The following is a 27,367-nucleotide window of genomic DNA, read 5'->3' as shown; positions in this document are numbered from 1 at the left end:
GTTTCATCAAGATTGAAATGGGGTCCAATTTGCTAAAAATGCCTCATGCATAAGGAAGTTTTGTGCTCTCTTCCACATGGGAGTCAGCCTGCACAATACATTATGCACCTCGTGCTGGAAGGATCTCGACATGCCACTCAAATACTGAAATGGAGGGAGCAGTCACACTTCAGGGTCTTTGCACTTTCAGGGGGAGGGGTCCCCTAGCCCTCAAATATTCACTTCCCAAATAAAATGGCTCTGTGTACTCACTACAAAAGGACTGATGTATAAACTACGCCTATAGCCTCTCCTTGCTCATTATTTCTGAAGCACAAACCTTTATTCTGCCATAGCACACCCCCCAAACAAAGAAAGGCAGGCTAACGGCAAGAAATAATTGCTATTTTATGTCCCTTTTGCCTTTCACAAAGTATAAAATCAACAACTTTTCTCTTTAACAATGGGAAAGCCAAGTGAATTAGTCAAGGGAAAGACCCCCTTCTTATGATTTCACCTTATCTCTATAATTGGGATCGTATTTCCCCTGATTCTGTCAAGAATATTTCCCTGAATAAGATTCTGTGCCGAACAACAAACTTTTTACAGGGCCTGAGCTACTCTCTGGAGAGACATGTTTCTATTTCTTTCTCCAAAGTTGATTTTTTCCCCCTACTGCTTTTGCCCCGAATCCACACACTATTACTATTTTAAATACTCGTAGTGTGGTTCAGACCACCAAGAACCTACATTACAAGGAGTCTTTGCTGCCCAGCGATTCACAATGAACCTCGTAGTTTCCAACCCACCCACAGACAAAGATACACACCCAAGGCCTTGGCATACAGCTTAAATGCACTACCACAAAGCAAAATTTCTGTGAGATCTCTTGTTGTATCCAAACCTTATACCAACTCTGTACTGTGTTCCTTAATATACCCGTTTATTTTAAAGGGTCAAAATATAGTTTTAAGCTCCTTGTCACGCAGTCTAACCGGCACTTTTTGAAGCTTTTCCATGATTTGAAGCACAACTTGACCCAGCTCTTCTTACCTTGAGGTTGATCATACCCTCTCCTCCATGTTGAAGATGAAGGGTCCAGGTGATCGTAAGAGTTTCAAGCTTCGTATTTTACCGCACCATCAAAATATGAATGGCCAACATTAATTGAATATCTCCTGTATATGAGGCACTCTGTAAGCCCTTCACAAGCATCATCTCACTTAATAGTTAAAAATACCCCAGTAAGCAGGAATTGTTAGCCCCATTATACAGTTGTGGAAACTGAGGCCGAGAAAAGTTAAATTACTCGGTATCACATCCACAAAAAACTTGTTTTTACTGACTACAGCAACATACCGCCCATTCATATTTGTTTTTCACACAATCTGTAAGGACTTTATCAGACTCTCACATTCATATGAGGACACCCAGATTCCCAGCTTAACATGACATAGGTAATAAAAGGCAGAATCAGTCCAACATCTTCTGACCATTGGGTTTTCTGTTGTACTTCAGACACTCAGACCACTTACAGTTCTACATTTCTAGAAATCTATAATATTAAAAAAAAAAAAAGCTTAAATGAATCTGTGGAACACGATGAAACTTGGAGTCTTTATTTTCATGCAAATAGTCTCAGAATGAAGGTCAAGACATAAAGATTCAATGACCTTAATTGTAAAAGAATTAGAAATTCCATTAGTAACTATCACAATTTAATAATGCTCGTTTTTTGGGTAAGAATGGATAATAGTCACAGGAAATTATAGCAACCTCTTAATTTCTAAGACTATTTTTTCAAGTGCATTTTCCTAAAGATTAGATGCCTTTTCAGCTGCCAATAACAAAGAGGTTGAGCAAGAATTTTTACCATTAAGAAGTTTTCTATCTTGAAAACTGTCTAAAACAGGAGTGGGCTATCTTGTGCAGTAGTAAGTTCCCTGTCCCTAGGGCAATCCAAGTAGAAGTAGATGACAACTTGTCAAAGATGTAACAAAAGAGACTCACGACCTCTTAGGGTGGCAGACTCTTGAGAATATCATAAAGGCAATATCATAATGCAAAATTTTGCATATATTGGGGTAGAAAGACTTGCTCTGCCATCTCTATGTGGGCAGGAAATCAATTGGCTTGGTATATATACATCCCATGCATCTAGGGGTAGATAGCAATACGGAGACAGGAAAGTCTTCCCACGAGCTTTCTCTGGTATCCCTTCTTCAGCCTGGTTTCTTAATATATGTGCAAATAAGTAGCTGCAAGCTGGCATAGTTTGTGTAACCTACATGGCAATTTATTTAGCTACTTTTTCAATTTGTGAAATCAAGAGGTCTCACGTAAACATTCAGATTTCTGACTTGCGATGGGATAAACATGTGAGTATTGGGTAACTGTGGGCCTGCATTCCAGGAGGGTACCAATTTGCAGAATCTGTGTGGAGACCACAGAGCATACTTTTAGATGGGGCAATGCCAGTTTGCCACAGCCTAGCTCCTCACTATTGCTACCCTTGGTCTGCTTTACTCGTTGATGTCTCTGACTTCAGTATACATTTGGATTTGTAATCCCTGAAATAGGAGATTGACTTTTGGTCCAAAAATTTCCAAATTGGTTCTCGAAAGGGTTGGTATGCTTCTGTTTAACCATAGTCACTCTCAATAGAGACACATTACACGTAAGAAAGGGGGAAAGGTGAGCTTAAGGCCAACCAAACATAAGAGCCCACAATCCTCTGTCTTTGGCAATCAGAGCCTAAGAACTACCAAGCATACCCATTAATTTTCACTCCATAGGCCCATTTTCTCCTGTTGAATACAAAGAGAGATCAGTTAGCATGCACTCAGAAGACCAGGGACAAGACCCAGTCCTCTGAACTGGGAACTAACTGTTCAAGCCCACTGACTATGAACTTGAATTTGGTGCTATCCATACTGGAACAGAGAAGCAGTCTTCCTCCTTTGCCCAATTCATCGTGTAGAACAGAACCCCCAGCTCAGTGGTCAAGGGGGGAAGAATGATCTGGGAAAGAGGACACGACAGGAAATGGAGATGCTCCTTCTGTGGTCAGTCAACCACAAACTGGGATTCCCAGAAAAGTCCAGGGGTGCCTAGAAAAACAATTGCAGGTGGTCCTCGAATTTCATAGAACTCATACTCCAGTACTCACACACTGAAATTAAAGCATAGTGTTCAAGTGTTCTTACATCAACCGTCAAACAGACATTTCCAGCAGTGTTGGGATGGCTATGTTACAATTCCTCTGGATAGTAATGTAGGGCCATTGATTTGAAAGTTGTATTGGTTCTTATCTCATTATTACTAAGAACAGAAAAGAAGACAAAAAGATGAGACACTGAGCCTAGACATAAAAATTGTAAATTTTTTAAAGTTTTGCTTACGGTTTGTCTATTTTGAAAGAGAGAGAATGAGCAGGGGAAGGGCAGAGAGAGAGAGAGAGGGAGAGAGAATCCCAAGCAGGCTCCATGGTGCCAGCACAGAGCTCAATGCAGGGCTCGAACCCACGAACCAAGAGATCATGAGCCAAAATCAAGAGTCAGATTTTTGATCTGTCTGAGCCACTCAGGTGTCCCTAAAAATTGTAGATCTGACAGGCTTGATTTAAATAAGGCAAAGACAGAATCCCCAAACAAGCTGAAAATGGGAAGCATTTCCCTTCCAATTGAATGTTTACTGGAATTAAGCTGTATGTTAACGATGAAGGAAAATAATTATAGAATATATAGGAAATGCTAAAAATATATCAGAGAGAGAAAACAGTGGATGCAGTTGAGAAATTGATCATTTATTTCTAATATTCTAGTACTGGGCTATGTCATGTCTCATATTTAAACCCTCCGAACTCGTAAGCAGTATTCAACTTTCTCACATTCTATATTATGACTATGATTTCAAGAAGGCATTAGGTACACTGTCAGGGAACTATAATTTTGGTTTTGATATTAATTGATTTTTCAGCTTTATTCAAGCCACGTAACCTGTTCTGGTCTGTTTCCTCATCTGTCAAATTAGGAATTCTATCGCCCCAGGGATAGCAGAAGGACAAAATAAAACTGGATGTAAAAATGCTTGGAAAAGGTAAAATGCTCTCCAGATGTAAGGTATTATTAAAATAGGCTCATGCTGTATAGATAATGTTATTGTCTCCCATAAAAACATAACTCACAGACAAGGAAGTTATATTTTTTTTCCTTAAAGGTGTTAAAAAACGACATGCTTATTTTATCTTACTTTATAATCCTTTCCTAAAATTCTTTTAAGTTCTTTTTTCACTAAAGGACACCCCTAACATTTTCTCAGGTAAAATAATGAATATGCAATCTAGAAAATAAGCGATTAAAATAACTTAAATATTCGTTTACAGCTTCCATCCTGTCATTTGTTATCGTAACGTTTATAGCTTTAAATATTAGCCCCATCTTATTTATAACAACCCTGGATAGCGCTACTCATTTATCTGTTTAAGATAGGCAATTTGGAGGAGGGGTAGCTACAGTGATGGCAATTTGTCATTAACAGCAGTTCTAATTAAATAGCCTCATCTACACATGACTACACCGTTTTGTACATTTTCCCTAAGACAAAATATCTTCTAAACCATAATAATCCACCAGATCAAAAATTCAGCTGCTTGGAAAAGTGAGAAAACAGTGATTTACATGTTACACTTTGAAAGCTTCATCAAAGCTGTAATAATTTTGTTGGATAAACAATATGATTCTCGAGATTAATAAGAATTTCTAAATACGAACAATATGTACCCTGAGGAGAATATTATCTAACAAGGAACTGATAAATTATGTTGGGCAAATAATCTGCATACTAAAATGTGTGTAATGGAGACAGGAAATTAAATATTGAAATGTGTAAATAATACACAGTTTGGTGTGTTGGGTTTATTTTCCCCTTTAGCTGGGTTAAATCCCAGCTTCAAAATGAGAGATGGCCTAGTGCATGTTCTGGTCACACGCACAAGGAAAAGAGGAGAGAAAACTGACATGCGTCTCAGATCCAGATGCCCACTGGGCAGGAAATTGTTAAGTTCTTTGATGAGCTCCATTTGGAAAAGATACTTGGGAAAGAATAGGGGAAAATGTCCATGGAATTTTTTTCTAGGCTTCCAAAAATTACATTTTGGGCTTTTTTTTTTTCTTTCAGTGGTAACCAGCTTTGAAAATCAGAATAAAATGCTGCTGGTTCAAAAAGACTATGATGATACGGAACCCAGTGGAAACACTGCCTAGATTAAATTAGTCAGAATGTTTACATAGGACCTGGATTCTGTAGCTGAGCCCTGGCTGAAAGTTTCTTCAAAAGGCCATCTCGCCACCCATTCCTGGTAGGCCTTTCGGGGAGACTTCACCAGAGCCAAACATGTGGGTGGCAAAACCATCAGGCACTATTTCTGGGAAGAGAGAAGCTGAAAATCTTCCCAGGGGGCTATGCAAGTACAGAGAGGTGGCACAAAGAATGGGGGTGGGGGGGCACAGCAAAATCTTTCCAAAAGATTGGTTTATGAAAGAATGATACATGTTAGTCAGGCAAAGACCATGTAAGTGCGCTCTAAGCAGAGGGAACAACCTAAGCAAGAACTTGTAGAGACAAGACATATTTGCCAAAACAGGAGTAGGAGGTGGAAATTTTTTAGAAACAAGACTCAGGGGGCAATCAAGGCCAAATTATCCACATCTGCATTTGCCATGCCAAGAATTTTAGACTTTTAACCTGAAGGTTTAAAGAACAAATTTGACAAAGATATGAGTAATACTGGCAACGTACGTAAGTGACAAATGATGGCTATCCTGAATATATAAAGAACATTTACAAAGCAATAAAAAGACAATCCAGTTGAAACACTGAACAAAAAAAATATTTTTTTTTATTTTTTAAAAAAATATATAAATAACTTAAATGTCTATCAACAGGAAACTATCCAAAATACAGCATATTGGTAGAATGAATTATTAAATTGCATGAGAAATGAACCAGAGCCACACGTATCAAGGGTGAAATTCCTATTATAATATTGAGCAAAGAAAAGAGAAAGCAAGTTGCAGAAACATATAAATCTCATCATAGAAGTCATGTGCCAGTTTAAAACATGCCACATAATAATTGATATTGCTTGGAGACGTGTGTGTGTGTGTGTGTGTGTGTGTGTGTATACACGCATTTATATATGTATACACACACACATATATATGTATACATATATATGTACATATATATATATATGTAGTAAAGTATAAAGAAAGCCATGGGAATTGGGAATGATAACTGTCATACTTAGTAGAAGGGTACCTTACTGGGTAGGGACAAAGACCCTGGGACTTTCTGCTTATACTGGAAACATTTTATTTTTAAAGCAGTGTAGTAGGGATAGGAGAGTTTATTACAACGTTCTCCATACGTTTTTATAAGTTCAGAACCCCTCAAAGTAAAATTTAAAAAATAAAAAAAAAGAGAGCTCACTTAGGTAGCAGGAAGGGGAATGGAGTATGGTGAGGGAGGAAGGGCGAGAGGCAGGAGGCAGCAAGTCCCGCTTCCACTTGCAAAGACCCCTGCCTTCAATGAAATAACATTCTCTGAGGAGGACTGGACAAGAGGCTGACCTCACCTGGGCTTTAATCTCAAAATTGACTCTGCAAGAATCATATATCCCAAAATATCCACAAATGGGTACATTCTGACAAATGGGACAAAAACGTCAAGCTGGGAAGCACAAGACCACTCCGTTCTAATTCAAAAGTAATACCAACTTCCTGGCCGTGGGGGAAATAAAGCTAATTTAACCTTCCAACCCCTTGCTCCGTATTTATTGTATGGTGATAATAACATGGGGGATGTTGTGAGGACTAATAAATTCATTTCTCAAGCTTTGTAGATAAAAATGTGCTCAATAAGTATTTTAAGAATTATGAAAGACCTTGTTTATGCCAGTGTCCTATTCGGCCATTCCTTAAACCTTATCTCCCACTTCTGCGTTTTGAGATGAATATGGGGTCTTTGAAATGACTGCCCATAACCTTTGGGGAGTATGCATTTTAAGCAGTGGTTCACAGTGAATCTGCGACCAGATATATGTCACATAGGAGAAAGTCAAAAATATAATCCCTAAGAGGTTAATGACACAAATTGTATTTGGAGTTTCAATTTGCCACAATAATTCTGAAGACTTTAGAATGAATGGCTTTGGCCTTAGCACCCAATGTCTGCCAATACAAAGACATCCTGATTTGGGGGTCTATCAGGAATAAGCTACAGTTTGGGCTGGAAAGCAGCAAATCCAGTCATAAAATTCAATGGAAAGGGAGTCTATGCTCTTTATAAAGATAAATAAAGAAGATTGTTTGAGCAATTTTTCTAGAAGCAAGTAATGGTTTATATCAATTCACCCATACTCCCTGGCCTAGCCTCCTTTTAGTAAGAGCACATTCTTGAACAAGGCTGGCTCTCTTTCAAAGGGCAGTAGGACTCATGGCCTACAAACAGTCATGAGTGCCATCTCAGGCTCACATCTCTCTTGTTCTTAGCCTTGTTATTTCTCTATATGAACCAACAATTCTGGTCACTTTGTGATAACCCTACCTTAATTCATTTATTCCACAATTATGTGACAAGGGTGTGCCTTTCACACCTTTTCTTGACCAGCTACATTAAAACCAGGGATTGCGTGGCATCCTACACTCAAGTTGTGTGTCAGCATTTCCCAAATTAGGTTCTGAGATGTTCACCAGTGATCATTTGCCTATCACCATATCTGCTTCCAGGAAAACCACAAGTCATACTGGTATTTTCAATTCAGAAAAAGTCACAAACTAGATTTACTTTGATAATCTAATGTCTCTCAAACACATCAGATCGTTGACATCTGTCAACATCTCATAATACCCTGGATTACTCAGAACAGGGTTTGGGAAACACTGTTATATGTATGCATCTTGTGACCTCATTGCTAGCATGAGAGCAACATAAACAGTGACACCTTAAGTAGTCAAATGATGTGGCAGGCAGCTTCTAAGATGGCGTCCAATGATTCGTGTCTCCTGGTATTCATGCCCTTGTGCAATCCCTTCCCTTTAAGTATGGATGAGACTTGTGACTCCTTCTAACCAAAGGATGATAGGATGTCACCCACCATCAATGGTCACAGATGTGACTTCTGTCTTATTGGCAGACTTTCTCTCTTGCAGGCTTTGATGAAGCAAGTTGACATGTAGGAGAGGCTCACGTGGCAAAAAACTGACAGTGGCTTCCCTCCAATAGCCAACAAGAAACTAAGTCCCACCAATAATCATGTGTGCTTAGAAATCAGCCCTTCCCTAGTACAACCTTAGCCTTGGCCAACACCTTAACTTCAAGCTGGTGAGAGACCTGAGGCAAGGATCCCGCTAAGCCACGCCTGGATTCCTGATCCACAGAAACCATGAGATAATGAATGTGTGCTATTCTAAGCCTCTAAGCTTTAGGTCATTTGTTATGCAGTAACACACAACTAATTTAATTAATTAATTATCTTTGATATGTCAGTGCGATGCATAGAGATATATAATATCATATAATAATATTATAGCTAACATTACTCTAGCCCTTATCATGTGGCATACACTGAACATTCTAAGCACTTACTGTGTATACTCTCTTTTAATCCCCATAACAATCCCTAGGAACTATCATTGTCTACATTTTACAGGTGAGCCAACTGAGGCCTGAAGCAATTGAGTGACTGCCTGGCATATCCTTTCTGGTAATTGGTAGAGCCAGATAAGGAACCTACTTCTTTTTTTTTTTTTTTTATTTAAAAAAAAATTTCTTTTTAATATTTATTCATTTTTGAAAGACAGAGAGAGAGTATGAGCAGGGAAGGGGCAGAGAAAGAGGGAGACACAGAATCTGAAGCAGGCTCCAGGCTCTGAGCTGTCAGCACAGAGCCCGACGTGGGGCTCGAACTCACGGACCATGAGATCGTGACCTGAGCCGAAGTCGGACGCTCAACCGACTGAGCCACCCAGGCGCCCCAGAACCTACTTCTTAACCACGATGCCATAATTGCACTAACAAGGGCAAAACGTCCACCGTGATGAGCTCTACAAGGAAAAGTTATGGGGTCTTGAAAGAGTCTACCATAGGGGATTGAACCCACCCAGGGAGTAAGAGACCCCTGAGCTGAAATCTGAATGATGAGTAGTAAGAGTTTACGAGAGAGACGCAGGAATTCCAGGGAGCAAGAAGAGCAAATACCACGGCCTGTTGGCAGGAAGAAACAACCTAAGGCAGACAGAACGAAATAAGGCAGACGTTGGGAGGAAGGCTGAGGCACTGGAGAGAGATGAGTTCAGAGGCTCCAGACAGCATACAGCGTTGCGGACCATGTTAAGGAGTTCTGTCTTCATCTTAAGAGCCACAGATGAAATGCCACTGAAGGCATTCACTGGGGACGAGAAGGAGCCGGACGCTCACACGAGCATGTGTGTCTGAGAGACCATCACCGCAGACTCTAAAATACAACAGATTGAAAGGAGGCGCGGATAGATATCTGAGGCTATGAGATTAGTTCAGGTGAAAGACAATGGTGGTGACCTCAACAAAGGAGGTGTAGGGAAGAGAAGCATGCACGACCAGGAAAGCTTTGGGAGACGAAAATCAACAGAGCTTGGATAAGGGGAAGTGAAAGTTCAAAGACAGATGACTCACAGGTTTCAGCCATGCGCAACTTGAATTTTATATAACATGACCCAATGGCAGGCTGATGGTTATATGATTTCCAACGTCAAAGTCAGCGCCTCAGGAAAGTTGGCCCCCGGAGTCAGGTTTGTGGTTTCCCCATATATCATAACATAAAACATAGAAAACTTACGACAGAAGGTTAGGGGTTGCATAACATCCCCCAAAGGCACCTAGGGGCTTTGACGGAGGACTTCAATCACTCATTTAAAAATCAAATACCTTCGGTTTTAGAAAACACGTTTTTTAAATGAATGGGCTAATATAGTTTTGCTCCAGGCATCATTTCAAACACTCTCTTGCAGAAGAATTTGCACGTCTCCGTTTGCATCGCCAAACTAGAGAACCAAAGAGATCTGTCCGGTCCACCCCAACACATGAGTGCATAGAACTCCACACCCCTAACTCCTTCCTTTCACAGCTGTCCAGGGCTCCTCTGTGCACCGGACCCCAAACCACACCACTCACCCAGCTGACAGGAATTCCTGAAAGTCATTCGGAGAAGAGCCCAGAGCACACCCTGTTAATACTAAACGAACTTAGAAGCAGTGTCTTTCATGCTGAAGATGGCGATGCCACAGATGTAGCACAAAGCCTGCTATAGTTGTCTAGTTGTCCTCAAACAACTAAGCCGTCTTTTAAGCCAGGCAAAAAGATCTGCAATCCAAGCCAATGGCAGCCAAGGTTAACACGATCCTCTGGAGTCTTACGGCCAGTCCAGAGCATTTTTCCAGCTTCTAGTTTTTGTTGGCCTCAACTTCCTTATCCAAACAGTGGGTATAATAATAGTTATCCATAAAGTTGTTGTGAGGGTTGAGTGAAGAAATACATAAATGCGGGGCACCTGGGTGGCTCAGTGGATTAAGCAAGCATCCGACTTTGGCTCAGGTCATGATCTCACGGTCCATGGGTTCGAGCCCCGTGTTGGGCTCTGTGCTGACAGCTCAGAGTCTGGAGCCTGCTTCCGATTCTGTGTCTCCCTCTCTCTGCCCCTCCCCCACTCATGCGCTATCTCTGTCTCTCAAAAAGAAATAAACGTTTAAAAAAATTTTTAAAGAAAAATAGAAATACACAAATGCTTCACGCATTGCCTGAAGAGAGTATTTCTTCATATGTGTTCATTATTATGATTATGCCCTGCCTGGTGATATTCAAGAAAGGAGAGAGGACATTGAGGGTAGAGAAAAGACAGCCCTTCGCTATAAGAGCTTCACATTCCTAGTGGAAGAGATTCAGTAAAAATGAAGGCTTGTAACAGGAGGATTCGTAAAGATACCCTGCCATGCCCCTGACCACTCACGTCCCTTGATCCTCCCAATGTTCTTGCTGTTCTGATCCTGAGAGGGCCCCCTGAGGAGCTCTGGCACATATCTGCAGGAATACAGATCTGGTGGGGGAAAACAATCAGGTAACACCCCCAGAGACTTTCACCTAAGAACTTAATAAAGCAAGTCACTACGTTGTCCGTCTCAGATCCTCTTCCAGAAATGAAAGGAGCCACAATCTCATCTATACACAAAAGCACATGTGCATTTAGAAGAGGATAAATGAGATGTTAAGTGAACAGGCTCCTGAAAAAACAAAAGCAATGAATCCAGTGTATATGAGGCACCTACTGTTTGCTCAGCAATGCGATGGGTGCTGAACAGAACGCAGAATGAGTTCCTGCAAGATCCCAGCTTGGGGACAAAAAAGAATGCTTCCTCTCTGGGTGGGACAATGAGCAGAAGTTTTAAAGCTAAACAGTGCAAAGCAGAATACAGTAAAATGAGAAATGATGTCGTAGAGATAATCGTATTGTAGTAGTTAGAGCAATGAGGGAACACTAAGAGGAAAGCATTATATAAAGGACAGAAAATAAGCACTAGATTGAGAAAGATGATCACATGGAAAGCAGAGGCTGTTGCAGGGGGAAAACAATCCAAGTGATGATCCAAAGTTGGGAATAAACACGGCACATTTGGAGGAAAATGAAGTACAGGAAAAATGTACATATAGCTTTGAAGAAGCATAATCTTTGAAAACATCTAATCCCTTTTTTGTCTCATCGCTTGATTTCAAAACAGCTATGACTTTGTACATGGGAAAATTGAGACCAAGAGAGGTTCATTTCCAAAGCAAAGCCCACCAGCAGAGTAGAGACGCGGGTCTAGAAGGCAGATCTTCAGTTTCTTATTCTTATGCTCATCTTAGACATGACAGTCTCAGGCTCAATGAGGAAGAAGTGAGAAACTCTAATCTCTTTTTACTTCTTCCATGGACTGAAAGAAGGCATCCAGGATTCCCAGAATGCAGGCAACTGGAGTTGAACTAAAGATTGAATCCACTATTACTGAGAGAATATTATTCTCCTGATAACGTTGCATGGGCACAGACGTAAGCGATCTTTGAATGCACATCTTCTGACTTTTAGAAGAATACAGTTTAAAGCGCTGACGGTTGCTGCACCCGGCATCTATTATGTGCTCAACCTCTGAGTTTGGTTTCTGGTAACATCGCCAAATATTTGCTCCCAGCTGCAGATGCTGCTAGACCTTTCAACTGCCTGACAATCCAATGAAGACAACTTGCTTAGGAGCCGTACACATATATCAGTATTCTCCAGTAGTAGAAGTGCTTGCTTTCAAGATGCTTTATCCATAAATTTGAAGGGTACTGGTTCAAGGTGACCTATCAGGGTTTTGTGAAATCAGTGAACAACAGAAAAGTCAAGCCCTGTCTATCAATCTTTACTTCAGATCAGCAACATACCGTAAAAGTTGGCAAAAACTGCTCTCGCTTTAGCTGGCAGATGTGCCCAGGTGGTACCCAATCTCTGGACGGACCTCGCCAACACAATGAATCCCACCACCATAAAATCACTGCGGCTTGTCTTAATTGAAAGCTCTCTGGTTGAGCCGAGAGAGATCCGGGAAATACAAACGCATTAGTGGGAAAGGCGGCTGTGACCTATGCCTGAAGGCTTCACACACACAATCATTTAGGGTCCTCGTCTCCCAAGTGCCTTGAAATGGTTGGAAATTATGCAGGCTGGGCCATGTTGCAGCCTAATCAAAAATAGACTTGTACATTTTTCCCCCTGAGGTCACGTGTTAGGTCACCCAACACAAGGAACGATGCGCAAAGCCATCCAGAGTGTCGATTCGCCCCATTTGTATATGGTCTATGATGGATGGATGAGCAGAGATTAAATGAGACCCCTTTCTCAGAGGCTAACGTAAGTTACAGTTCCACTTACATGTCAAGCCTGAGTATAATATTAACATATACATTGATCCTGCGTTTTTAGAAGGGGGAAAAAGGATTTCTAATAATATGCCACTGCATACAAAATTTATCTAAGTAAATAATTATTTTTAAACCTAAGATTTAGGCAGCTTTAGCATTCCACATTATGCTAATGCTTGACAATTACTAAGTGTGGGTATCAGCCAGTGGTTTTTTTTTTTAAGTTTAATTTAAAGCAATTTGACACGGAAAGGTTATTACTTTAGTTGCCAATAAAAGCTGTACTTTTAACATAAGTGTACAGTAGGCCCTAGGGTATGTGACTATTATCTTTTCTGCAATTATGTGGTGTTCTACATAAATGTTAAAAAAAAACTTAGAAATATCAAAAGTACTAACTTAGATACAATATGAAAGTTGAATAGAGAGAGAACGGAAAACCCGATTATTTTAGGCACAACATGGGTTGAGGTTTCCTCCTAGAGGTTATATTGGGAACAGCACCAGCTGGCTTTGAATAAATTAATTCAAACTATATCTTAAAAACACACACTTAGCAACCAGAATATCGATTTTATGAACATTCTGTCTTGAGATACAGTTGTTCAATTTCACAAGCTAAATGCCATTAACAGTAAGAGCAAGTCTCTGAACCAATTAACCTATTTTCTGGAGTTGCTGTGCCACCAAAATAAAAAGAACATTTCTCAGATGGTAGTTGCCATCCTAAGCTTTCATATGTCCCTGAGAAAAGAAAATAATTTATTGCCAGTAATTGGGTAATCTAAACTTTTTCCCTTCCCTTGATCTTTTAGGAAGCTAGGACTTGAACAAAACAAAACAAAATAATAATATTTTGTTCTTAAAAAGACAGAAGGCGGCCCTAGACCAGCTCACCTCTCCCTTCACCTTTTTACATTTATCTCCGAGGTGTTCATATTTAACTAATGGAGGGAAGTCAAGGAAAAGAGGCTAGAAAAGAATTGAATCAATAGCTCCTGTCAATTTTTCATTATTATGGGATACTCCCTTCCTACAATAGGAAATCACTCAAGAAAAGTAAGGCCAGCAAAGACAGGGACATTCACCCAGCCATCTGCTTAATAGGAATATTTAATCCATCAAAGGAGGCCCAAGTGAGGCCTCAAGGGAGAGAGAGGGCTGAGAAAAGTCGAGTCCCACACACTGCCCATGAAGACTGACCCATGAGAGTCAAAGGTGCACCTGAACAAATATTTCTTTTAATCCTGAATAAATTATCATTGTTGTTATTAACATCTCATTTCTTGAGAACAACCATGTCCTTGACCCTGAACTAAACATCTTAAGAGCATCACCTTATTATCCCTCAAAATAACCCAAAGGCATAGGTGGTGTTCTTATAGGTATTTCCCATATGACAAGCCAAGGTCCCAATGTTACTAGCGTTCGTACTAAGATCCCAACCCCAGCCTGTCTGCCAGATCTTCTGACACTGACCTTAAGACAGTCAAGCAGTTGGCATCACAGGTTTTCTGCATTTGAATCCTAACTTCGTCATTCCTCAGCTGAAAAACTTCAGCTAAATTACTGTTCTTCTGTTTGACTCAGTCTCCCTATCCATAAATTGGGGGTAATAACCGTACCCACTTCAGAAAGTCATGAGAATTATGCTGATAACATTTTAAGCCCTTCAAACCTGGCGCAGCGTATACAGTGATTAATAAATACCAATTAACTTCCTATTATTGCTTTTCAGCACATACCTATTAGCTCTCTTTAATAAAGGTCTTTTTTTTCTGATCACTTTGAGAGACTCCCAAATAACTGAACCAGCCAGGAACACAGTCGGAATATAAGTGAGATACAGAAAGCACACGTTCTCAAAGAAGCCTCGATAGCAAGCAGTTTGTTTTTTCAAGCATCCTCCCTTATTGCCCCACTTCAGCGCAGAGGAGACCTATTTTTAAATTTAGCAACTTCTATTTTGACTCTTTCTTTAGCAGCCCCAAGGGTCCGCTTGTCTTTTTGCTGAGGCACAAACTTGGATCTCCTTAGGAGGTTTGTGGGTGAAAACAAGCACCTCACAAATGGATGTGCCTAGTTACCCGCCCCCCACAGCATGCACCTCACAGTCTCAATCAGCAGTAACTCTCATCTGAAATCTGAAGGAATCTCTTTATGTTCCTATCATCTCTGCTCTACCCGACAACAAAACAGATACGCCACGAAGATGTTCGCAGATTTGCGAATGTAAAACTACTACAGCACCTTGGAATCGTGTGACATCTATCCCGTGAATATCCCTTTTGATGTTTACAATGAAACTATTGTAGAGATAACATCACCCTCAGTTTCAAAAAAGAGGAAACTGAGGCCAGTAATTGAACCACGATGGCCCACTTGTACCAAGTACACCTCCTATTTCTGGTCTGCCCTTCTCCACAAAGCCTCCCAGCTTCCCAGAGAAGGCTTCTCCCAGAGAAGAGCCAATCTGTACATGAGACCATCTCTCATTTTGACCTTAGCCCTAAACCTTGCCTTCCACCCTAGTTACTGCCTTACTTCCATTATGAATGCATCGTGGCAGACATCTGTTACCTTTGCCTCCCTCCCCCTAGTTTTCATATTATCACAGTGTTCCTTTGAAACTATCTTATCATTCTTAGTCCATGTGGGAATAACTTACTCCCAAGATTGGGTGTGGATGCCAGGTGTGGTCAATCAGAGCAGTCATAACCCGACCAGAGACGGGTTCAGGGACTGGCATGAAACCCAAGGCTGACTGCTGTTTCATGTCCATTGAAGGCATTAGAAGAGAGAAGCTGTCTTTATCAAAGGCTTGCTCCAATTCTAGACTACAACCCTAGAGCATTTGGAGACCTTAGCTGAAGACAACCTACCTGCAAGTGAAGCCATCACAGGGGAAAGCAGACTGAAAATAGAGAAGAAAGCACATTTTTCTAGCAACATTTAAGTGCCTGGATTCAGCGATGCCTGAAGCAATGCTATCTCCTAGATTTTTCAGTGATGTAAGCCAACTGACATTTTAATTTACATCAAAGTGGGTTGTGCTTCTTGGCCTTCTCTGTGTTGTTGTTGTTGTTGTTGTTTTTAATTTTTATTATTGAGAGAGAGACACAGAACATGAGCAGGGGAGGGATAGAGAGAGGGGGAGACACAGAATCTGAAGTAGGCTCTAGGCTCTGAGCTGTCAGCACAGAGCTCCATGCGGGGCTCAAACTCACAAACTGTGAGATCATGCATGACCTGAGCCAAAGTCGATCGCCTAACCAAATGAGCCACCCAGGTGCCCCGGCCTTCTCTGTTAATACACTAATTGGGTTAATACACTAATTGGCCTGCATTGGGGGAACATGCTGCCATCCTTCTGAGTTATGAGCTGCCTTCGCGTGTGCCTGCCATATAGACAGTGAGGGTCTGGAGAAATGAAGGGCCTCTTACTCCTTTTTGATCACTTCTGGCACATTTCTGCAAGACTTTAGGTGGTATGGATGATCAATAGCAAAGATGACGCCTTGCCCAGTCCACTCCATTTCTTAACCAGGAAAGCCACCTTCCATGTCTCTCCTGAGCATAACTGAGCGGGGAAATACCTCAGGTGTCCTCTCTGCTAATGAGCACATCAATAGGCTCTGTGCGGAAGAGATCTACAAGACCATTGAATCAATAAGGCTACTTCTTTGCAAATTTGGGGTCTCTTTTATGTCTGTGTGTACGTTCACAGGAAAAAGTCTTCAGTGAGGATCTCTAGGATGGCAGGAATATGCCTCCAAATTACATGGCACTGGCTGCTTCTCCCATAATATGTATTTGTATCTAATGGGAAAATTTCTAAGATTGTTTCCCATCAAATTGAATAAACTAGTGTTAATCTGTAGATATGATTCTGGTCACTCTCGACAACTTATGGTCCAAAGCTAGCAAGCCAAGATCAGGAGCTGGGAAGAAGGGTTTGACCAACTTGGCCAAAGTGAGAGACTATCCTTCTGCCAGTGGCCACTACAAATATTTCTGAGAAACTTCCAGAAAAAAAAGCTTAAGGTCAATTAAAGATGGTCTGAAGCTCAGAGATGAAATCTCTTGGGCTAAGAGAGAGTGAAAGTATGGTACATAGACTTCTCACACAGCCATGGCCTTGCATCCACACTCAACTATGAGCTCTGTAACCTTGAAGAAGTTACTTTCCCTTTTCTAAGTCTCATTTTTCCCCCTCAGATGAATGGGACCAATAAAGGCTTATAGGATTGTCACGGGGATGAAATGAATGAGCCCCTACATGTGTAAAACACTGAGGACATTGCTTCACAGGCAGGAGGTGTTCAACCAACGTGAACTCTGCTGTCAGAACTAATTACAATCATCACGAGAGCCAATTACATGGAAAGGCTTCTCAAACAAGGACATTTGAAAGAATTCAAGAACAACATAGTCCAGGATTTGGGAGCCTAAAGTTATACAATTATAAGAAGCTGTTTTCAGAAGGGACAGAAAAATCTCATCAAGCCTGACAGAACTTCCAACCAAAACCTACTTCGGGCTGGAAGTCTGAGTTTCCTGTTAAAGCATCTAACCCGGACAGCGCTGAATGTGGCAAAAAAAACCAGGGATAGGGGTCGCAGTAAGCGTGACCAGCCAAGCCAATAGGTAACAAGACCTCAACTATGTTAGCATAAGATTCTGAATAGGACAAGGTCAGTTCCCTGTCTTTGTATGGTTTTCTTTCACTTCATTTTCTGAGTAACAGATCCTTTTGAAAGCACTCAAGTTTGTCTTTTTTATATTCCTTTTTTTAATTTAATTTTGTTTATTTTGAGAGAGAGAAAGAGGCAGAGAGAGAGAGAAAGAGAGAATCCCAAGCAGGCTTTGCGCTGTCAGCACAAAGCGGGACACAGGGCTTGAACCCATGAACTGTGACCTGAGCCGAAAACCAAGAGACAGACGCTTAGCCTACTGAGCCACTGACGCACCCCATCAAATTTGTGTTGGTTTAAATAAGGGAAAAGAATTTTCACACTGAAGGCATAAGATAAAGGGATTGGTGGACCCCCAGAAGACAGCCATGAGTCCACAAAATAGAGCGATCATATGGAGATGAGAGAAGAGGATGGAAAGCTGTGGCCCCTGAGATAGTTTCCTGAGGGGATTTTCTTTGTCAGTATCAAAGGTTTCTTCCATAATTGTTTTTCTTAGTGATAACAGATTGACCTCTTGTTGAAATGACCTGCTATATCCCATAATAACTTCTTGGAAGGCTTCTGGAAATAAGACAGCTGCCATGATAAATGCTTACATGAAAAGGGATGCTTCTAAGAAACCTAGATTCAGTTCTTACACATTCACAGGCAACTGAGAGATCAGAATGTTATTTTCTCCCTTAAATGGAAGGCCTAGAGCCACAGACCACATCTGTGGTTTCACAAGGTGACTAGTTGATGACTTCTTTAAAGGACTATCTCATCAATGTAAGAGAACTTGTCCCATTACTATGCCAGTCATATTAGTCTTTCCCTTACTTGGGGAAACTAGATTGAGAAATTCATAGTAACTACATTATGACTTTGAAGGGTTCTGAGACAACACAATTCCTTGGGCTTAAACTGGTTCCATTAACAACGATCATATTATAGTTGTTAAAATATTAACAATGATTACTCTTCAAAATTAGGAAGCAATGTGGAATTTACTTAGAAAACTTGGAAAGAGTGGGAACTGGGGTAGGGGGTAGTGACTTCATTTTCTCTATCAGGAAGAGGTCCCCAAGAGTGATGTGAATATAAATTCTGTAACAGAGAACTCAGTCAAGTTAAAAAAAAACAAACCGAAAAACAATTCAAATCAAATTAATACCACTGACCACCCTAAATGGAGGGAATGTAGCAAAGGAAAGATGCCTTGAAACTTACAAATAATCAAACCTCACTGGTCTGTTTCCTCTATGTTTGTCTCAAGTCTTCAATGACAATAAAATATCTTGGTGATCAAGTCATTAAGGAACCAATGGAAAAGAAAGAATCCAAGAAGGACTCCTGCATGGCTTTTTCAAGAAGTCAGCCCTTACCAATAAGAAGGCTATTAGGCAGATAAACTATTAGCTGTTCCTGGCTGTCAAAAATTTTTGAATTAGGAAGTTTAGTGAAAACTTGGTCATTCACTCTGAATATAGGTAAGTTCAGGCTAGCACATAGTTGGAAAGGGTACCTACTCCATGGTTTGACTTAAGAGGCACCTGAGGCCATGCCATTTCCAAGTATGACCTCTTGCCCTTTTTCATTAGACATGGCAACTAACCTTCTTCCCTACCCCCTCACTGACTCCTCCCCAGACATCACCCAACCACCCCCAACCCATTCTTGAAGTAAGACATTTTATTCTCAAGTACATGCTATGATAATGCACACATTTCATCCAGAAGGGATTAACTGGTAATCAATTGCTACAGATTCATTAATTTATCAATTTATTTACTACATGAATTCTCCTATAGTTCAACTTTCACCTGTGAATTGGGGGTAATAATGGTACTTACCTCATGGAGTTGTCGATTTAATAAAACAATTCACGCAATGTGCCTAAAACTCAGTAAGCGCCCAATAGCTGTTGGCTCGTTTTGTCCCTGTTACTATTGTTTGTAAGTGTTAAGCTGAAAGTCTCGTGGTTGGGGAAACAGAATTGAAAAATATAGAAGTTACAAGGACAGTTCTGTCACGCAGGCAGGGAGCTGCCTAGTTAAGCAACACAGCACAGGGGATGGGGGCCAGGGGAAGAGTGAACAGGCATGAAGGCAGTGGGTCTTGTACCCCTCTTCTGTTACCCTACTTCTGAACAAATATAACTTCCCTGATCCCAATATATCCTCTGAGAAAGAAGGAAAGAAAATAATCTCTTCAAATTTCATTAAATGGTTCACAGGCCACTTTATTTTTTTCCATTCTAAGTAGAAGCAGACTACGTAATTTAAACGCTCCTAATGAAAGATTTTCTCAGCTCTGTTAATTAGTGTCGATTGCAATGGTGGTTTCTGTTTCAAATCCATTCTTGTTCGCCACTTTACCCTTACATGATTCTAGAAAAAGCTGCAGCAGGCAAGAGGTAACCCCTAATAAATAATCTCTAGGCAAAATGGCTTCAATGAAATCCCCAGGGCCCCACTGAGGTTGATGAATCCCGTACTGACGAACTCCACAAAAAAAAAAAAAAAAATGAGAAAGAGGCATATAATGAACAAGCTGATTGAAAGGTGGAAGGGTGTAATGGGGAACAGAAATACATTCAAAGGGCCTGTGCTGGTATATCTCATAGCGAATATCAAGGCCTGTGGTTGGGATTCCAGTTTTGCCTGGATTATTGAAATGGCCTAACAGTAGGAAGGATACCTGCACCAGTGCCTCCCATCTCCACCTGTGCATTCATTCAACCAACAGAGCTCCCACTTGGGATGCAGCTTACGGTGTCAATGGAAAGACATTAAAATTAAACATACAAAAGGATGGATGGATGGACGGATGGATGATAGAGATGATAGAGGGAAGGAGATAGGTAGATAGATAGATAGATAGATAGATAGATAGATAGATACTGGGTGATAAATACAAGAAGTTTAAGTAAAGATGAGATGAAAGATGACAGTTCCTAATAGGACTGACTCAGAGAAGAGAGGTTGCATTCTAAATGATATGCAGAACCAACATCTGAGGGCTATGCAGCAGTTAGCTAGCTTAGGTTTGGGAGAAGGAGTCAGCAAGAAGAGTCATAGCCTGTCCCGCATTGAAGCGCATCTTCTCCTTGATGCCCACAAAACCAAAAAGCAGGCAAGGAAACCCAGCAATTGTGAGAGGACAGCTCATCATCGAAGGTCCTGATCCTTCTCTGGAGGTGGGGAGTGGCTAGATTTGACGACAGGTTGGATGAGGTGGGGCCAGATGACCCCAGCCCTTCCCTCAGTGGCCAGAAGTCATGGCTGAGACAACATAAAATCTGTGAGGGGGAATGATGTTCTAGAGTTCTCAGATTGAACAAAGGAGAAATGACCTATAACACTTGCTGTGAAGACAGGGAACTGACATGCAAACTTTAAGCTTTGGAGCAACGATATCCCTCCGCAAGTGTTTAAGTTACAGTCACCTTTGGCTTCGGAATGAAAACCAAATGGCAAACAATAAAACAAATACTTGCAACCCTGAGCTCTTTACTAAAAGTGAATGCTTCTTCTTCCAATAAGTCATGTGCCCCTAAGTAATTCCATAGATCAACAAAGGCCTCCATGTCCTAGACTTGCCAATAGCCAGGGGGAGAGAAGATTACTTCAGCTCCCTTCTCTCACTCACCTGGCCAGCTACTTTACAAATCGAGAGTTAATAACCGAACACACAGACCCAGTCACTGTCTGGATGTGCATCTTGGCTCCAACACTTGAGAGCCAAAGTGATCTTGAGCAAGACAGCCAACCTCTTTGCCTCAGTTCCTGCATCTGAACAATGGAGACAGTAGCAGCACCTACGTCATAGGGATATTAGCAAGATGAAATGGTAAGCAGCAAAATCAGTACAAAGAGATGCCGGAGCAGAGTCTGCCACTAGGAGGGGTTGCTGGTCCTCCCCCCCCCCCGCCCCCCACCACACACACACCACGGAGGGTTGGGTTTAACTAATAAGGTTCAGAGAAAATAAGGAAGCCACCTAAGAATGCATGGCTAGGTAAGCGGCAAGAGTTGGGATTCAAACATAAGTATGTGTTGCTCTACATCTTTCCCACTGACTCTTCTGTTTCCTCTAAGCATGGGCAGGAAACAGAAATGTGGGCGAGGGTGAAGGCAAGAAAAGGACCAGAAATCAAGGTGGCTCAGGGGTCTGTTTTCCTAAGAAGACAGGCTGAGCATCAACCAGCAATGATTCCTCCCCTAACCACCTTACCCAGCAACTCATAGCTCAAGACCAGGGTATCCTTTAGATCTATTTAAGTATCATTTTTGCTGAGATGCTCTCTACCCACTGTTCGGTGACCCTGGCCTAAGTTAGCCCCTTGTGATAAATGGTCTTAAAGCAGATGGACCTTTTTAAATTATTACTAAATTATTAAATTAATTATTGAAATGTTTGTTAGGTAATTATTTGTTTAGACTCTATTCCCTCCAGGAGAATGTAAGCTTCATGAAAGCAAGAAACAGGTGCATCTATAGTAACCTATCTGGCCTTAGGTCCAAAGTTTGGCATATATTAGAAGTACAATACATGCTTGAAGGATGAATGGAATTTTGGCCCAAGAACAATGACATTAAGGGTCCATGGATATGAAGGTGAGTGGTTACTGGGGCACAACATACTGGCCATAACACAATGATCTTGTGAGCAACGGAAGCATGAAAGATCATGAAGACAAAAGTTAAGTCACTGAATTTTTCTAACATAAAAATAAGGTCACCAAAAGTATTTACTAAATACCACTTCTCTAGTAGGCATAGGGGAATTTGAATATTTGGGTATATTCTAGTGAGGGATATTTATGTTGATACTATTTTGTAAATACCAACCCAGTAACCTAATAGACTGAGGTTGTCTGCCCAGAAAGTTAAATTATCTCAGTTCTCTAGAAAGAGTACAAGTATCAACATGGTCTGATTTTGGAGTTTTGAATTCTAATTTCATCCTCAGCACATTTATAGCAATGTGTTTTAAGCATTTTTAAGTTAAATTATAAGCAGGTGCCCATTACATTATTAACAGATAGAAGCAACATTGTCCCTTTAAGCTAGGGTGGATCTCCTAATATTCACCTATCTTGTCCACTCAGGCCCTCTAAACCACGCCACTACAAAGCCTCCCAGGGAAGCTCTTAGGAACCACAGTAGGATTCTAAGGGACCCAATTTGAAACCACAGCTGACACTGACACAGATGACACCTTCAAACACCAGTTACCTGTTCCTGTGCCAAGATTACAGTCAAACCGGACTCTTAACAGCACTTTACTTTCTCAGCAAAACTATGAGATGGACCATCTCTCTCTGAGTCCATCCATAAAGCCATCTAAGCGTCAGCCTAATCATTTTAGCTATAATCCTTACCTTAAATACATCCTTCTCACAACTTGAATGTACCTGGAGTAAAGAATTTGTGGTGCATATTTTCCATCTTAGATGTGACATCCTTCCTACAGTTTTCACATAAGGATGAATTTCAGGGAAAAGACACATGAACATTTGCACTTTGTAGTAAAGTACAAGATTTATCCAGCTCAAATAAGACAAGCTCCTGGCCTCATGGAACAAATGCTAGTCAGTTTCTTTAAGTGACTTCCTTTGTCCACTCAACTTAAAGATCTTTCTTGAGTACACTAAAGTTGCGTAGCCCCAAAGTCAACACATTTCATTTGTTGTGTCGGTCATGGGAATATATATTCTCTGTGTGTCTGTCAGATCCCGGGTTCGTTAGATACAATGGGGAGGAACAGCCAAGAGCCTGCCTTCATGGAACTTACAGCCTTGTCAGGGACAAAGATGGTTTCCAGTAAACAAATCAATTCGAAAAGCATCAGTAATGGTGAGAACCATGAATAAATCAAACACGACGCTGAGATAGACCACAAGAGTACTTATAAACTAGCTAAAATATTGGGGGCGAGGGGGAGTCGACCAACATGGCCGTTAAAACCCATGGAAAGTCTAAGAAACAAATATTGCAGGCAATACAAGGAGACTGTATTCAAACATCCCCCTCCCAGCGTCGCACATAAGCTGTGGGCTTAGGGTGATCCTTATACTGGAGCCCTTGGTAGCAAACACAAGAACCGCAATTCCAAAGCCATGAGTTCAGGTTTTTTTTAAAAAACGGTTGTTCAGGATAACTGTTACACTATCATTATATGGGTTCCTCCATGTCTGTCAATATACTCAAGTTACCATATAGATAACAAGTTACAGGGCATGAACACAATGGGGAGAAATAATTCATGTGGCAAAAAAACACAGGGGAGTTAGAATTGGTAAGCTCCATAATTTCGAGTAAGGGTGCATGAATCAGAATGCTGCTAAGCATTTTATAGCAGGATGCCATAAGCATGTTATAGACAAATCATTCTTAATGGGAAGGGCCATTTGGATAAGCAAATAGAAGCAGAGAATGCATTTCAGGCAGTTGGGGGGGAGAAGAGTATGTTCGAAAGTACAAAAGCTATAGGTCTAATGTCTTTCCATCCATGTGTTTGTCCATCCACCCATGACTGCTTCAGTCACCGTTCTCAATGCTTTCCATACCTTATCTCAATTAATTCTTACAATCATCAATAGCGAACAAAGGATTCATTATTACCCCTGTTTGTTTCAGGTTGGGTTTCTGATGAGTGTTGCCTGAAGTTGGAATCCAGGTGTGTGTGGTATACTGGGGCAGCAAAGCCCAGACAGGCTGAGAAGAGTGAAGCATCTGGGCCATAACATGTTAGGAGGTACTCCTGCTCGGGTGTGCAGCTGGCTCAACCTTGACGGGGAAAGTGTCCTTAAATGGTGGCTCTAGATGCTTTCCTCTGCTCACTCAGATCCTGGGGCAAGCTCTTCAGAACCAACCTGAAATGGAAGGGGTGAAGCAGGCGAGCGAAGGAAAAAGAGCAGGTGGAGAATGTGGTCCCAGGCAGAGTCTAGCAGGGACTGTTCCATGGCAGCGGTGATGTTCTCAACCATGAACTGCACCACAGATTGGTGCACAGGAGCACATTCACCGCCCCTGGGGAATATACAGGGGAAAGCTGTTAGCAAGGGTGGTTACAGGGAATCCAGAGGGGCCACATCATTTTGAAGAAGAAGAATCCAACACTTACGGAGACAGCAAAATTTAATTGGTAAGTCTCTGAGAAAGCTCTGACAGACAGCATTTGCAATTTCCCTGGTATAAATACTCCTACCAAGCCTGACTTCGAGCTACCAACACGATCCATGAACCTGGAGTCGGCAAAAGATATACACAATCAGCTCTGCCGGAAGCTTGAACAACTTCCCCAGACTTGGAACAAGAATTTGATCTTGAGCAGTCTGACTCCACAAATCAAGACATACCCACAGTGCCACAGGGCACAAATCAGCAACACTCTCCTGGAGAGGCCCAGAGAGTAAACATGTCCTGCTTTGCAGTCTCTGTTGCAACTGCTCGATCCTGCTATTGTAGTGTGAAAGTAGCCATAGACGTCATATGAAGGAAGGCTCTGGCTCTATTCCAATAAAACTTTATTGACACCAAACAGGCGGTGGGTCAGATTGAGCCTACGGATTATATTTTTCTGACATCTGCTATAGATGTTATTTAGTTATTTTTATAATAAATAACATCTGCTAGTTAATTATCGCGCACAGCCAGCCCTGGGGTGAGGCAAGAGAGACGGGTAGGACACAAAATTTAAGGAGACACTTCTGTGACCCTGAAAGCAAGTGCCGCCTTAAATTTTGTGCCTCAGGTGCCTTTATTTCCTCACCCTGGGCCTGGCCCTGGTATTGAATCACCAGAACCAGACTGATAGATGCACTGAGCAATATTCACTTGTTCAAAACTGAACCCCTGAGCGACAAGAAACTTAACACATGGAATTAAGAGCTTGCAAAAAAAAAAAAAAAAAATGTCAGAAGGGCTAAAGAAACAGTCAAGGCAAGACAACCAGCCTGTCAAGGGAACTTCTACATCTGTCTCGCTCAAGGATCTGTGGAATCGACTTGGAAACAGCCCACAGAACTGCTGAGTTCAAAGATACAGGGACACAGGCATGATCCAGGATCAGGGCCACTTACACCGTCACTCAATCTTCAGGAAGTGAGGGAATGGCACTAAAAGACTGCTGCAAAAAAACTCAACAACTTCATGCTCGTGCCTAACACAGCAACAGCTGAAGACACAGGAAAATGCTGCTGCCTTGCTTTGGCCTTCCAAATAGTACTTGCCTGCACCTGTGTGAACCTAATTTCCTTTTAGAACCGTAGCTGCAAGGGAGTCTGGGAATTGTGCATTTCAGCTACCCAACCCCTGACATTAGAATAAGGATAAAACACATGTTAAGCAAAAGCTAACCAAATCCATCATAATGGGCATCCTAATAAAGGTGCCATTTGGTAAGAACTTAAGAGTACCTGTCCAACTTCCCATGACAAATTCAATTCCAACCAGAAGTTGCCGCTCTGACAGAAAACACCAATCTCACCCTTCCACCACCATCCACACCTTTGATGGGACTGCTGGTACGGATCAGAAGTTTATAGGATGAGGGTGTAAGATGCATGGGAAGAATTACAGCAGGGATCAAAAGTTAGGTCGAGCAATACAGGCGTGGGGGTAGCCAGGAGGAAAAGAAGGAGTGAAATCAGGAGCCCAATAGAACAATAGAAAGCTGGTGATTGCTAAGGGGTGGATGCAAAAGGAAAGCTAAGAAAATGCCTCACCTGGGTCATTTGTTTTAAGGGAACTATCGCTTTGTGACCACCATATCTATTACTAATGGAGGAAAAATATTAGCCTCATTCCGAGAGGTCGGAGATGTGTACAATGAAGTAATACTAAGCCCATTACAAATACACAGCACTCCATGGTCTGCAACTCATAATCCTTTCCCCTAGAAAACAAAATACATGAGTCAATAGGAATGGAGCTATTTTCTTTCAAAAAATGTTTTGTGTTTTGATATATGATATATATGAGTGTATGTTACACATATGTAATTAAGACTTAGAAAAATAAAATACTCTTGAGTCACCAAATAACTTAAGAAATACACTAAAGGAACTGCCTGTGTGTTTCCCCTGATATTTCTGGCTCTTCCTCTTTTATTATCCCAAAATTTATTATTTTGTATTCCCTTCCTTTAAAAAATACATAATTTTATCACACACTGATGCAACCTGAAATAATCTCGAGTTCACACATTTCCATTTATTCCCAATTGGTGGAAATTAATGTTATTGCTGGCATATGTTTGTCCAGACCTATGTATCAAAATTAGAAAATGAATAGAGATGTCTTGGGTCTTTCAAACAGGACAGAAAAAAAGAAAAGCAAATATCCTCCAGAAATGCTTCCGACTTACAATTTGAGTAAGTTTTCCTTTTAAAAAAGATATTTTAATCATGACATCCTTTTCAACGGCTAGCCTACTAAAACAGTGGCTAATTTTCACTGTTTTTCACAATGGCAAGCTAGTCGCAGAGTTAATAAAATTAAGCTTCCTTCATTTCTCTCAAACTACACCCCCCCCCCAAAAGAAGAGATACAATGTGCAAAATGCAGCATCAATGCGTGGCTGGTTTTCAGACTTCGGCCATCACTGATTTGTCACACCGCCTCTTCACAACATATTTATATTTTGCAAAATGTATAATTTTTTTTTAGCCCCTGAACAAATATATTTACATAACTGTGTCTAACGAGAAATTACATTTAACTTCTCAGAAA

Source organism: Panthera tigris, chromosome A2, assembly GCF_018350195.1.
Source record: "Panthera tigris isolate Pti1 chromosome A2, P.tigris_Pti1_mat1.1, whole genome shotgun sequence".
Classification (NCBI taxonomy): domain Eukaryota; kingdom Metazoa; phylum Chordata; class Mammalia; order Carnivora; family Felidae; genus Panthera; species Panthera tigris.
Note: the sequence above shows the minus strand (reverse complement) of the source record.